A 15,037-nucleotide genomic window follows, 5' to 3' on the forward strand; every position below is an offset into this window, starting at 1 on the left:
GAGTTCAACATGGTATTAACTCTGTCATCTATAGCTTTGGTGTTGTTCTGTTACTATTGTAGGGATAGATGAGGCAAGGCACTGAAGATAGCAAGAAAGTTTTATTTGGCTGCAACCAGGTTCAGAGGGCACAGCTTTTGCTATAATCAATGAATCCCCAGAACCACGAGCTCAGGTAGTTCCAGAATTTTATACTCAGTATGTAAATAGAGGGACTCAGAAGTTCACAGTCTGCAGAAATTCACATAAAAGCAGCTTTTTTTCTTTTACTGTTTTGGGCAAGTTAACCTTTCAAGAACAACATCTGAGAAGAGGAGAGTTGCTTCTCCCCTTTCTTTCCTCTCTCTTTCAGCTGTTACCATGGAGTCCATTTGGTAACTTATGTTAAAAATATAGACATCTCTGTGAAGCCCAGCTCAAGATCAGAGGCCTTGTTTTCACAGTTCTACAAACTACTATACATGAGTTTGTGAAAAACTAATAAGGGGGTGACCAGCACCTGGAGTGCTGATTTCCTCCCATACAGTGGCCAAGGAAACAGGGCAACATGAAAATAGGAAGTTTATCTACATTGCAGTCTTTTGTAGAGACTCTTTTGCTGACAGTCCTAAAATCAGCCATGGTGAAGATTTCTGGAGAAACCCTGTTAAGACTTTTCTGTGGAGAAAGGAGGTTCCACTTCATTACTTCACTTGCAGGGAAAGCATAAGTGAGATTCAGACTCCATCATTTCTCCTTGAATTAAGAAACACTGCAGGAGAAGTCATGTGAAGTGTGTGGGAAGGGTGCCCCCCTGGCTCCTGCAGGATCACATGGCTGCAGAGCTTTGCGTCCAAGTTAGCCTTTGTGTCAGGGGAGCAGCAGGTGGAGACAGGCCACTGATTCCCCAGACTTGAGAAGTGCCAAGTATTTTCACAGAGCATATCAATAATCTTGGGTAAACAGGCAAGTTAAAATAAAATTGTGGGGACCATGTCCTAATCCAGGACAGGGGCAGCCTTTCTGTGGAATCATCCCCATTATCAGAAACCAAAGGTTTACAACTGTCATTTTGAATATCATCCTCAGGAAACATGATAAAATATAGCAGCAAGATTGAGGGTTTCACATTCAAATCTCACTGCCTTGCTAACCCATGTCCAGAGGGCAGCAATAAATGAGTCACTTTCTGGGTAAACTACTTGACTCTTTTTCAAGTAAATGTACCTCTTCATCTTCACATCTTAGAGATCTCTATGGAGATAGAGGCCATGGGTCCAGTCTCCCTTTACCTATGGGTTAAGGCCAATGATTTGCTTTTATTTATGAGTGTTTCTCAGACCTGGACAATAGAGGCCAAGTAAGTATTGACACAAGACAACCCTGAGCCAAGGTTGAGGAGTGAGATTCAGCAAGGTATTGATCTATTTTCAAGACAGGTCACTTCTAGAGGTCAGTTTGAATTTAGACCTAGTTATAGGCCTGGAGGCAAAAGTGTGTGGTGAGGGTGGGTCCTAAGAAGTATGAACATTGTCATGCTGAGCAACTGAGTCACAGAAGGTTTTTACTGATTCCATAAGTAAAGCAGGGTTAGTTCCCTCCAGCCAGGGTGAAGAAGCCAATGCCACAAAGGTGTGTATAGGGATTCCTCTGTTGTGGCAAAGGGTGGGAACTCAATGATTTCTAGCAAGTTAAATTCATTATAATATGGAAGTTTAATAACCCCAGCCACTTTGGTCTCCTCCCATACATCACCAACCCAATTTGCAGGATCCCATCTTTTTTCAAGCAGAGCTCTCACTTTAACTGCAGACACCTTCTGAGGCTGAGAGTTAAACATCCATGTAATTCAGCCAATTGAACAATTAGAGTTTGTGTTTGGTTTTCATCAACCTCAGCCCTTTGACTACAAGAGAGAAGAATCTCCTTCAGAACACACTTAGTAGCTTTCAGATCAATTATATGTGACGGCAGCTTAGAAACTAAATTTTTGAGCTCATCATTCTCCTTTGTTACTTTGTCCAATGAAACCAGAAGCCATCAACAAACATCATCATATTTCTTAGTTTTCCAGAATTGTTCAAAACTATCATGTAAAGATTCACTAAACATCATGCTTTTAAAAGTGGTGAATTGGTAGCATCAAGTGTAGTTACTTTACAAATCTCTTTAAACAGTTCACACCATGAATTATCAGTGCTCTTTATAATACCAGTAGGAGAGACTTTATTAACATTAGGTCTAACCAATTTAGACAGCCTCTCCAGAACCCACAAAACCAATTAAGAAAATTCATCCTTACAATACATCCAGTGCCAATTAATGTATTAGTCAGTATTCTCTAGAAGAACAGAATATGCAGGAAGTATAGTTATAATAGGAGGACTTATTAGGTTGGCTTATGCAGCCAGAAGCTGGATAGTCCATTAGGGCTTTCTGCAGGCTGCAGAGCTGGAAAAAACAGAAGCTGTGCAGTCCAAGGGGCTGAGCCCTAGAACAGGAGGTACCAACAGTGTTAACCTAGTCTGAGAACAAAAACTTCTGGGGCATGGCTTTGGAAGAGTGAAAAAGGGATATTCTGATATCCTCAGATGATCAAAGCAGCAATCTAGAAAACATGCAAGAAAAATAGACCTTGCATTTGCTGCCGCTTCCCTGTTCTTTCAGTTTTTATTCTACTGTCATGTATCACTAATTAGAACAAATAAAAAATTGGGGTTGTCTATGAATAACATTTCCTTAACATTAGGCGAAATACAGTTTAGTGGAATTTAGATTAGCTGACCCTAGACTACTTGGTTAGCATCCCAGGTCTGATGATTATTAGTAATATGACCTTGCATAAATTAATCTTTCTGTGACTTTGTTGTTTCATCTATAAAATAGTGATAGTTTATCACCTCTTAGGGTTATGCCCAAATAAAAGAATTAATAAGTATAAAATACTTTAATAAAATGTATAAATACCAATAAAAATGGGCATAAATAGTAAGAAAAATTTATCTAGATGAAGAATTTTACTTGTTTTTTTTCCTCTTTTTTATTTATTTACTTTTTCTCTCTTTTGGTAATGAAAATCCCATTTCTGTTACTTTATTTAATACTAAAGATAATTTAAATATATATATATATATATATATATATATATATATATAGAGAGAGAGAGAGAGAGAGAGAGAGAGAGAGAGAGAGAGAGAGAGAGGAGAGAGAGATTTTTTTTCCAAATCACAAATGTACCACAGTTGAGATTCTTTCCTAGTTGAACTGCACAGCAGCAGATTCATGCTCTGCCTGTACTTTCTGGAAACTGTACTACAGGTCAGGACAAAAAAATAAACATCCTCTCAAAGGTCCTTGTTCTTTCTGCTGCCTGAAATATAGAATTAGGCATGATCACAAAGAGAAGTGTTGGGTGGATCTTATGGGACACACAATGGATTCACAGGGTTAGAACAATGCTTTGGATGGTGACCCCACCCCCTTTTAGGGCCAGCAGAGAAGCTTTAGTTTAGGAGGTGAGCAGCACAGCACCTGGGAGAAGATCCCCATTTTCTCAGCTGCAGCAGTGCCAGTGGGGAGGGAAGAGCAGAAACTAAAGGTGTGGAGGAGGTGAGGTCACTGAGGATGCAGACTCAAGCACACAGGGCACTTCTGTGCCCCACAGGCCATATCTGTGGTGGACCTGAGTGCTGAGTTGGGGAGCTGGGAAAGAAGGATCCTGGCTTCCTCTGGGGCTGAGCCTGGTGCATAGTCCTAGGAATGCTCCTGCTGGGAGTCAACAGGCAGGAAGGCTCCAGGTACCCTTTTCTGTGCCTGGTAAAGACTTTGTATTCCAAGACCACGTATGTGTCCAGGATGTGCTGAGATACAGAGAGAACTGCAGCAGGAATATTCAGATTTTAAAATCAGTTTCACAAAGGCTACAGATTTGAAGGAAAAAGAATTCATGAACAAAGACTACCAGTTTCAATAGTTCTTATTATCTTTTTCTGTTACATTTCATATTTATTGTTTAGTTTTGGTGTTTTTTTCAAGGAAATTAAGGCAGAAAGTTTTAATGGAGACATTGAATCAAACTTCAAATGACTTTATTTTGTTGGGGTTGTTTCCTTCAAAGGCCTACTTCTCTTGCTCCTGATCATCTCTGTGTTTGTTCTTGCCTGTTGAACTCAGGGATGACTTCCCTCATTTTCTTGGACCCACGGCTCCACACCCCCATGTACTTTCTCCTCAGCCAGCTCTCCCTCATGGACCTGATGTACATCTCCTCCACGGTCCCCAAAATGGTGTACAACTTCCTCTCTGGCCAGAAAAGCGTCTCCTTCCTGGGCTGTGGTGTGCAAAGCTTCTTCTTCCTGACCATGGCTGGTTCTGAAGGTTTAATCCTGGCCTCTATGACCTATGACTGCTTTGTGGCCATCTGCCACCCTCTCCCCTACCCCATCTGCATGAGTAAAAGGACTGGTGTGAAGATGATCATAGGAACTTGTATACTGGGCTCCATCAACTCCCTGGCACACACTGTTTATGCCCTTCATCTTCCTTACTGCAGGTCCAGGGTCATCAATCACTTCTACTGTGACATTCCAGCCATGTTGCCCCTAGCCTGTGTGGACACCTGGTGTTTGTGAGCACAGTTGTGTTTCTTCTTGTCCCTTTCCTTGGGATCACTGCCTCTTATGGAGGGTCCCTTTTTGCTGTCTTCCACAGGCACTCAAAAGAGGGAAGAAAAAAGGCCTTCACCACGTGTGCCACACATTTAACTGTGGTAACATTTTACTATGCTCTTTTGTCTACACTTATCTCCGGCCCAGGAGTCTCCACTCCTCAGCAGAGGATAAGAACCTGGCTGTCTTCTACACCATGCTCACCCCCATGCTCAATCCCATCATCTACAGCCTGAAGAACAAGGAGGTCCTGGGGGCTATGGGAAGTGTTTGTGGGATGTTCTCCCCCAGGAAGAAGTGAGCATGACTGTTCCTGCTTCTCTGCATCACTTCTTTCCATGCAAACTTCAGAGCAGTGCTGACTAATAGAAGGATAATGCAAGCCATCTGTGCAAGTTAAATTTTATAGTGACTCATTTAAAAATAAAATTAATTTAAATGATATGTTGGTTATTATATAGATCCACAACATTATGGATGTTTATATTAGGAAATTCTATAATTATTTATGTTATGTTAGCAATGTGGACATTAATTATACATTATTTATATTTTATGTTACACATATATTACTATAATATACATAACAATATTTATACTGATATTAACTTGTTATCATTTGAAATATTTGAGATGATATTATGACTATTCTTGTCTAGTTTTCTTTTCATTCTAATTTGTCAAGGTCTTGTATGAATTTTGAGCTTATAGCACATAACAATGTCCACCCTATACTTGTCAAGTGTCCCAGAGAAACATGGGGCCTGTGGTTATAAAAGCCCAGGGACATGAAACACTTTCATGGTAACACTGTCTTGTTATAATGTTTTTTAATGCAGTTTGTCAAAATTCCATTAAAAAGCTTTACATTTGTACTTATCAAGTATATTAGCTTGAATTTTTCTTTCCTTGGTGTAATGTTGTTAGGTATCAGGGTGACACTGACTTCATAGAATTAATTTTGCAGTCTTCCCTTCATTTCTCTTTCATAGAATAATTTGAGGAGAATTTAAAGGCCTGGTAGAACTTGGCTAAGAATTCATCTGCTCTGGATTTTTATTAGAAATCTTTTAATGGTAGCTTCTATTTCATTTCTTTATATTGCCCTGATTAAGTTTTCTATATCCTCATGGAGTGATTTGTGTAGGTCATATATTTCTAGGAATTTGCAAGTTTGTTTGAGATTTTCTAGCTTATTGGAATATAAAATTCCAAATAGTGTCTGATGATAGTCTGGTCTTTAGTAGTTTCTGTGGTGATATTTGCTGATTTTTTTTTAATCTCTAATGTTGTTAATCTAGTTCTTTCTTTGCATTTGACTAAACATTTATCAATCTCTTTACCTTTTTAAAGAAAGAACTCTGTGTCTCATTGATTCTTTTTTTTTTTTTTTTAGAATCTCAGTCTCATTTCTTTAAAAACAAATGACCCCACAAATAGAACTCCCCACCCCACCAGCCCAATGTAACAGGTTAGCCATTAACACAGAATAGAAGATGTACCAGCCACAAGTCACTAGCTCTGTGGACGTCACAGTGGATGGCCAAGGTGGCCGGCTCCAGCCTGCCACCTGAAATAAATAAACACAGTGCCAACCGTACCTCCGCGTTAGTAAGTGTTAGGGGACAAACAGAGGCTGTCAGGCCAGGGTCTGCTATCCCAGGCCCTGTGGTCTGTCGGCCATGCCTGGCTGGACAGCAGAGACTTCCCAGATGGGCCATGGTCCTACTATGCTCCTGGACACTAGCCGGCAAGTCAGAGTCAGCACCATGGACACAGGCCCCAGAACCAGACAGACCCCTCTGACCTGCCTCGCAGGTGGGGGTCCCACGATCTAGCCACACCGCATCCCAGGAACACGCTGCACCCTGCCAAGTGGCTGGCACTGCCCTCCTCCTGGGGGGTCAGTGGTCTGATGCTGAGGTTGAGCTCCCAGGGCAAGACAGGAGCCTGCTGAGCTCTTCTCAGGTTTCAGAGTCTCTTCAGTCTGACCCGAAGAGAGGACCCACTCTCTGCAGGTGACTAGCAGGGACTTCTTGACAGCTCAGTAAGAACAGTGTGGCCAGATGTGCTGGCCAGGCCTCAAGTGCTCCAGGGCACAACAAAGACAAACCCACCGGAGGCAGAGAGAGGAGAGCCCAGGAAGGCTTTGCTGTCTTCTGAGAGTGGGATGGGGCATGTGAGGGGAAGGCAACACCCTGGCCACAGGGGAAGCCAGCCCAAGGGCTGAAGGGCTGCTGTGGTCAGTGGGAGGCAGAGGCTGGGGTCCCCAGCCATGCCTTGCCTGCCTTCCTGGCTGTCCCCAGATGCACACAGCCCCATGGTCAACCCCAGGGACAGGCAGGGCTGGCTCTTGCTGCTGAAGGTTCCTTCTCCAGGGTTCGCAGGGCAGGAGCCATCTCGAGACTTTAAGGCAAAGACACAGCCAGGGCTCTTCTCTCTTAGCCCTACACAGGCGCTGGAGGGAAGAGGGCTGGAGCAGCTGGAGGTGCGCCCGCATACAGGCACTGCCACGCCAGTGCAGGTCCTCAGTGCTCTGTGCAGCCACAGCGTCGGGTCCCTTGGAGGCACAAGGCACTATCGAGATGTCTCCCACCTCCTCCTGACCTCTCTAAACAGCAATCAGTTGGTGGCACTGACTTGACCCCAAATTTAAGTTGAATGCAGATGAATAGGGAAGGGAGAAGGCAATGGGTCCCACGGGGGGGGGGGCACCAAGCCTGCTCCAGCTCACTGCTGGCACCGTGCCCGGGAGCCACCAGGGACATCCATCTTCCAGGACACCATTCGTACCAGAGTGTTCACAGCTGCTGTGGGTGCTGCCCCGGGCAAGGACGGTGAGGGGACAAGGGAGACCAGGAGATACTTTTCTGAGGGCAAGTTGTCTGCGCGTGGCCTTCGTGTGCTTCCTGCCCGCAGCATCTGCCGCCAGCTAGGTCTCCTGCGGGACCACCTGCATGAGCTTCTGGCAAAGGACGGTCGTGGAGACTGCAGGGAGAGGACATAGAGTGAGCGCGGCCAGGCCACAGGCTGGGCCAGGCGTCCTTCTTGTGGAGACAAGGACCCACAAGCCCAGCTCCCACCCGACCTGTCCCCACACCGTGCCAAGCTGCAGGAGGACAGGAACTCCAAGTTTTGTGTGGCCCTCCAGACCCTGTGGTAAGCACTGGCGCCTCCCCAGGGCTTCCTGGCAAGCAGCACATTCTGCAACTCTCCGTCATGCCAGACTGCCCGGGCCAGTGGGAGAGGAGTGTGGGAGCATGTGCAGCTGCCCACCCCAGAGCCCTGTGACTGCACAGCAACCTGGTGGCCTTGCCACTGTGCGTGTGCCCGGCCCACACTGCCCATGTCACCACTGTGCCCTGAGACTGCCCATGTCACCACTGTGCCCTGAGACCAGGCTGCCTGAGAGGGGCCCCAGGAACCGCCTGGCACTCTCTCTCCTTTTTCTTTGTGGCGCTGCCTGGCCAGCGCCCCCCGCCCCCTCAAGCAACCTCCAGGGCCACCCTGGCACTTTCTACGCAGAGCCTGTCTGGCGAGGGAGACTGGTGGTTTCAGAACAAGGTTTCTATCCTAAGTCTGCTCTGGGTGTGACCCTGCATGAGATTCCACAGGGACCCAGGCTGGAGGGAGAGTCCTGCTCAAATGATGGGTGGCTCAGCTCTTGGTGTGGGTCTCCTCGCCTGCACAGGGGCCACCCTAGAATCTTAGGTCACCCAGCGCTGAGGTGCTGGCAAGGCCCGCTGGTGCGGACTCTCTCAAGCCTGGCCTTCCACACGGGTGAGGACAGGGCCCACTCTGATGTGGACCACCCCGCGCCTGGCGCCTTCTCCTGCTCTGCCCAGGAAGGTCAGGCAGTATGTCAAGGCTGGTGAGTGACAGTGGGCACTTCTCTGGCAACAGCAGCCTGATTCTCGGAAACCTCTCTTTCTGAGATGAGCTGCTGCTTAGCTCTTGAGCTGGGAGTAGGTGGGTGTCCTCACCACTGACACCCTGCAGTGGCCAAAGGCATGGCTGGTACCAGCCCATCTCGGCCAGCAGCCTGGACACTCACAGATGCCCTGGAGGAGCCACTTGGGCTTGCTCTGCCACCAGACCCAGAGGAAGTAGGCAGCCCACTGAGGATGATGGCAAAGCCAATGCCACATTCCACAGGTGTCTTCCAGAAGGACACAGCGATGAGGCACAGGCAGGCCAGGATGAAGAAGACCGACATGGCCAGGTTCACCTTGATGGGCTGCTCCAGCTCAGGCTTCTTGAAGCGGAGCCAGACCATACCCATGATGGCCAGGGCCACACAGAGCCAGTTGAAGAAGCTGAAGAAGTTGATGACGGAGAAGATGTCTTTGGAGAAGGCATACAGCAGGGTCATGATGCACGTGAACACAAGGGATGGCATGGGTGTCAGGAGCTGTGGGTGGATCATGGACAGGATCGAGGGCAGGTAGCCTTCCCTGGACCCCACGAAGAACAGCCTGGAGGACGTGAACAGGGACCTGTTGACAGAGCCGAAGCGGGACAGGCCCACAAAAACGGGGATTATCCAGGATCCCAAAAAGTCCACGGCCACAGCCTCGGATGTCAGCATCTTCTCAGTGGTCAGCGTGGTGAAGTAAGCCAGGTTTGTCAGCACGTACACCAGGGTGACAATGGGGAGGGAGATGATGATGGCCAGGGCCAGGTTCCTGTAGGGGTTGATCATCTCCTCTGTGACAAAGTTCAGGTAATTCCATCCTCCGTAGGCAAAGAGGCCACTGTACAAGGCCAGCACGATGTTGCCCACGTCCAGGTTGGTGCCTTGGAAGGAGAACTCTGGGTTCAGATTAGACACGCCACCCACCCTTCCGGATCTGGATGAAGCCGAGCAGGATGATCAGGGCCAAGGCCAGGAGCTTGGCTGCCGCGAAGGCGTCCTGCACGCAGGTGGCAGCTTTCACGCTGTAGCAGTTCACGGCTGTGAGCAGCAGCACGCAGAGGCAGGCCACGAGCTTGGCGGCCTCCTCCTGCACGGGGCAGGTGGGGAAGAGCGGCTTGAGCAAGTAAGTGGCGAAGACGAGAGGATGTACTGCGAGGACTGCCGGATGATGAGCAGCTCAATCCAGAACTTCAGGAAGGCGGGCAGGGAGCCTTACACCTCCAGCATGTAGGCGTAGTGGCTGCCAGACTTGGAGATGGTGGTGCCCAGCTTGGCGTAGCAGAGCGCGCCCACGATGGAGAAGATGCCGCACACAGCCCACACCACCAGCGCCAGCCCCGGCGAGTCCGCCTCCTCGAGCACGCCCGTGGGCGTCATGAAGATGCCCAAACCGATGATTGTGCCCACGATTATGGCCACGCCGTTGAGCAGCGTGATGTTGCGCTGTAGGGTCACGACCTCCTCTGCCGGGTCGCCGAGCCGCCAGCATCTTCTCCCGCGCCTGCCGCTCCTCCTCCTCGACCGCCGGCCCGCCACCGCGCGCCGCTTCGCGCCCGCGCCCGCCATGCTCGCCGTGACGGCGGGCTGGGCCTGGACACGACGTGCGCGCGGACGATCGAGAAGCCCGTGGGCCTCGAAGCTGCTGCGTCTGCCCTCAATGATTCTTTGTATTGTTTGTGTTAGTCTCAATTTAATTGATTTTGGCTAGAATTTTAGCTATTTCTTGTCTTCTACTGATTTTGATGCTACTTTCTTTGTTTTCTAGAGATCTGAGGTTTAATGTTAGATTATTTATTTGATGACTTTCTATTTTTTTCAAATGTAGGAACTCAGTAGTGTTATCTTTCCTCTTAGAACATCTTTTATACCGTCCCAGATATTTTTATATGTTGTATCTCTATTTTTGTTCCTATTTTTTTATTGCTACCCTGATTTCTTCTGTGACCAATTCTTTAAGATAAAATGTATTATTCATACTTCAGATGTTAGAATGGTTGATTTTTCTCTGATATTTAAATGGTATTCCATTTTGATCTGATAGGATGCAAGTAAATATCTAGTTTTTATTGGGTTTGCTAAGATTCACTTTTTGCCCTAAAATATGATCTGTTTTAGAGAATGTTTTATGTACTGATAAGAAGTAAGTGAATTCAGTTGTCAGTGGATGAAATATTCTATAGGTGTCTGTTAGGTTCATTTGATTAATAGTTTTGTTGTTGTTGTTATTGTTCTTTCTTTTTTTCCCTCTTATTTTCTTTCTTTTTTTTTTTTTTTTTTTTTAGTTCTAAAGAATCTATGCTTAGATCATGTCTGGATAACCTGTGTAGTGGTGAGAGGGGTGTGTTCAAATCACCAAATATTACTTTTTCAAAGCTACTTGTTTCTTTATACTGAAAAGCATTTGTTTTATATAAGTAGATAAATCAATGTTTGGGTCATAAATATGCACAATCACAATACATTTTGGATGATTCCTATAACCAATATAAAGTGACTTCTTTTTGTCTTCTGATTAATTTGACCTGATTTCTACTTTGTCTGAGATAAGAGTACCAACTTCTTCTTTCTTTAAGTTACCATTTGTGTGTTATAGATTTTCTCTATTTTAATGTTCATTTGTTGATGTCTTTGTAATTGTGAGTCTCTCACAAAAAGCATATGGTTTGGTCTTGTTGTCTTTTAATTCAATCAGCAAGTATATACCTTTTGATTGAACAGCTTAGACCATTTACCTTTAATGTTGTTATAGAGTTTTTTTAAATGCGTAATTCAAACTGTATTCTACTTTAACTGACAATTCTTCTGTTACAATTTACCCCATGCTGGTTTTAATTTTCCGTTTTTTATATCATCTATATGATATATATTTTTAATATATTTTGTAGTACAGGCTTACTGATTATGAACTCTTTCAGTTTCTTCTTATCATGGAATATTTTTATTTTTTCTTATATTCTGAAGGATAATTTGACTGAATGTTGTAATCTTTATTGGCACACATTTTTTTAGGGCTTGTTATATATTATTCCAACCCCTCCTGGCTTTTTAAGTCTGAGTTGAGAGATCGTTTGATATGTGAACAACCTCTTGTTTTTCTCTTTCAGCTTTTAAAACTCTGTATCTTAGTTGTGTTTACCATGATGTGCCTTGGAGAGGATTTTCTTAATTAATCTTGCCTATTTTTAGTCCTGTGTGCTTCTTGTATTTGGATCTCCATCTCATTCCTAAAATTTGGAAGTTTTTCTAATGTGATTTCATAGAAAAGATTGTTTATTCCTTTAGTTTATTTCAGAGACTTCAATGATTCCAGTTATTCTTAAATTTGTTCTCTTGATGTTATCCCAGATTTTATCATGATCTCTTAATATCTTTTCTTTCTATTTGACTTTACTTTCAGATTTTAAACTTTGCCTTTAAATCCTGAAAAATCAACCTTTAATTAGTATAATCTACTGGTGATGCTTTTCATTAAAGTTTTAATTGGATTCATTTTATCTTATTTCTATGATTTCTGTTTGGCTCTTTTTCAGAATCTCAATCACCTTATTGAAATGGTCTTTAGTTCCTGAATTTTCTCTCTAATTTAATTTGTTACTTCTTCTTCAAGCTCTTTGCACATTATAACTATAAATTTTCTAAATTCTTTCCCCAACAATTTATCGACTGTGGTATCACTGTAGTCAGTTGTTGAAGTCATAGTGTTATGGGCTATAATGGGGTGGTTATTCCCTTGCTTTTTAAAATTGTTTGAGCATCTACCCATTTTTTGAGGTAATCATCACTGCTTCTTTTATGGAAATGCCATTTTAATTTTTTAAAGAGAGAGAGAGAATTTTAATATTTGTTTTTTAGTTTTCGGCAGACACAACATCTTTGTTGTATGTGGTGCTGAGGATCAAACCCGGGCCACATGCATGCCAAGCGAGCATGCTACCACTTGAGCCACATCCCCAGCCCAATGTAAGTGACCATTTTATGAGCTTCTTTCTCTTCAAAGTCCTGTACTTGGTGAATATCTGAATATTCATGTTTTATCTCCTTTGCTGTTCCCTGTATCAGCACCTCTCTGACAAAAGCCACAAAACCGTATTTACTACCATCTCTTCAAAGTATAGCCAGACACTATTCAAATGCATGAAAAATGAAAAAGTCAACACTGTTCTTCACAGTTTCTCCAATTCAAGTATGAACTTGTGATACAGAGATGGAATATGTTAAAAAGTTAGTTATTAAATATAGTAAAATTGATATAACTTAATATAGGAACTAAAAATGGAAAGAGAAAAAAACAGGTCAAAAGAAGAAAATAAAAAGAAATAAAAGGTATTTAAGAATAGTACACACCAAGGTAAAAAAGAAGAAAAAGATGATTAAGGGAATTTGAGACAGTAGCAGGTGATTGTAAGAGGAAAAGAAAGGTAAGAGGAATGTATGTGAATCTGATCTAGGAAAACCACACTCACACAGAGGATGATTCCAATTAAAGATTTAAATATTATAAGAGATCTGGGCACATCTGTAATCCCAGCAGCTTGGGAGGCTTAGGAAGGAGGATTGCAAGTTCAAAGCCAGGGTCAACAACTTAGTGAAACCCTGAGCAATGTAGAAGACCTAGTCTCAAAAAAAAAAAAGCAAAAAAAAAAAAAAGCAGTGCTGAGGATGTGAGGATGTGGCTCTGTGGTTAGCACCCTGAGATTCAAACCCTAACTCAAAATTAAAAATAGAAGAACCACAATCAAAAGGATTGAGGACACAATGTTGGCTATCAAGTCAACAATCACCAAATGAAAATGAAAACTGATATATACATAATCCAAGTTGAGCTGTTGACAATCACTGTTAGAGCTATTTATAATAAACTGTGCCCAAATGAAGAAAATTCTTGAGTTTTGATTGGGCTTTCTTCAGTATTTGGGACCTTTAGGAGATGTCCATCATTCTTTGGCTTTGGGTATCCCAGGAGGTGCTGGGACACATGGGCCACTCCCCTGGTTGCCATGAACTTCCCACCAGCTGCTTCTAATTTGTCACTAAAGGTGGCTGGTCAGAAGTTGCAGATAATGTCTGTTGCCTGATTCTGTGGTGTGTAGGAGTTCAGGATGCAGGGATCCTGGCTGTTGCTGGGATTACTGAATTCTGTTGAAAGCATCACTAGTAGATTAAACCACACTGAAGACAGATTCTCAGGCCTTTAAGACAAAGCATATAAACTTGAAAATAAAGTTGAAAATGAAGAAAATATGTTAAGAGACCAGGGACAAAATGTTCAATATTAAGATAATATTAGAGATGAAATTTGAGAAATACAGAGAAGGATACTCTGAAATACAAACAAAATGATTGCATAAATTTCTTAATGAAATAAGATTTTAAAATTTATAAATCTTAAGAATGAGGTAGAAATTCAAACACAAGAGACATTTAGAACCCAAATAGGCAATATAAAAAAAACATCCTCTCCAAGGCACATTTTGATTAAAATTCCTAATATACAGGATATGAATAGATTTTTTTAAAGCTGGAAAAAAAGCAGCAGGTCACATTTTTGCGGTGAGTCAATTAGGATTTCAACTGATTTCCTAGCCCTGTACCAAGTCCTCTAAGAAAACAGGTATCAACTACTATACCTTCACCTTATGATGAAAACTTCCATCTCCAAAGCAAAGGAAGCTCAACTTAATTCCAGAGTCTTCATTTTTACATTGGCTCAAAGAATAATATTAAATTACATATATCCATACTTTTTTATCAAAAAATATATGTTTAAATGCCTCTGAGAATGATCTAGCTGAGAGAAAATGGAAAGAGATGAAGAGATGAGAGATGGGCACCTTGCCAAAGCAGAAGAATGGCTTTCCACAAGAGCAGGTCCACTTCCAGCACTTTCCAGCTATTGAAAAGGGGATGGAGTTTGGACAAGGCTAGATTTTGGCCTGTGACAGGCCAAAAACACAAATATGAGATTTGTGTTCCTAAATTTGAATTTAGATCCATCATCATGACTTGCGCTCTTCTTCTGGCAATTTTATTATTCCATATAGATTTTGTAGTTCTGGTAATAGCCTGAAAGTGGAGATTAGCTGGTTTCAACACAATGAGTACAACTCTGCATAAACAGGAGATAGGGGGTATTCACAAAGATGAACAATGGTAATAAAAAAAAAACAAATCTCTGTGGATTTATAATTGATTTACCTCTGAAATTTAAAGCAGTGAACCTCATTGGTTAAGTTTTGTGCTTCATCATATTTTTATCTAATGGTTCATTAATATGTATGGGTACAGTGTCCTGATTCTTATCTCCTATGATAAGAGTCTCCAGTTCACAGCTAAGGATCCAAAACAACTCAACATGTAACATCACTTCTCTGGTTTGCCCATCTGTAGTTTAGTAAGACAATAAGAGATTGTCATGTCTATTCATTTCTACTCCTTCAACAGATATTTTGCAGATCTTGGTCATGCATACCTCCAG

General features: G+C 43.2%; 2 pseudogenes; one reads left to right on the forward strand and one right to left on the reverse strand.

Moving 5' to 3' along the window:
* Window positions 1–4,036: 4,036 nt before the first annotated feature.
* Window positions 4,037–4,947, forward strand: LOC144372765 (olfactory receptor 2L13-like; annotated as a pseudogene).
* A 2,616-nt stretch (window positions 4,948–7,563) lies between these two features.
* LOC144372771 (large neutral amino acids transporter small subunit 1-like) lies at window positions 7,564–10,128 on the reverse strand (annotated as a pseudogene).
* Window positions 10,129–15,037: the final 4,909 nt, after the last annotated feature.

The sequence above is a fragment of the Ictidomys tridecemlineatus genome, unplaced genomic scaffold (assembly GCF_052094955.1).
Source record: "Ictidomys tridecemlineatus isolate mIctTri1 unplaced genomic scaffold, mIctTri1.hap1 Scaffold_161, whole genome shotgun sequence".
In the NCBI taxonomy this organism is placed as follows: Eukaryota; Metazoa; Chordata; class Mammalia; order Rodentia; family Sciuridae; genus Ictidomys; species Ictidomys tridecemlineatus.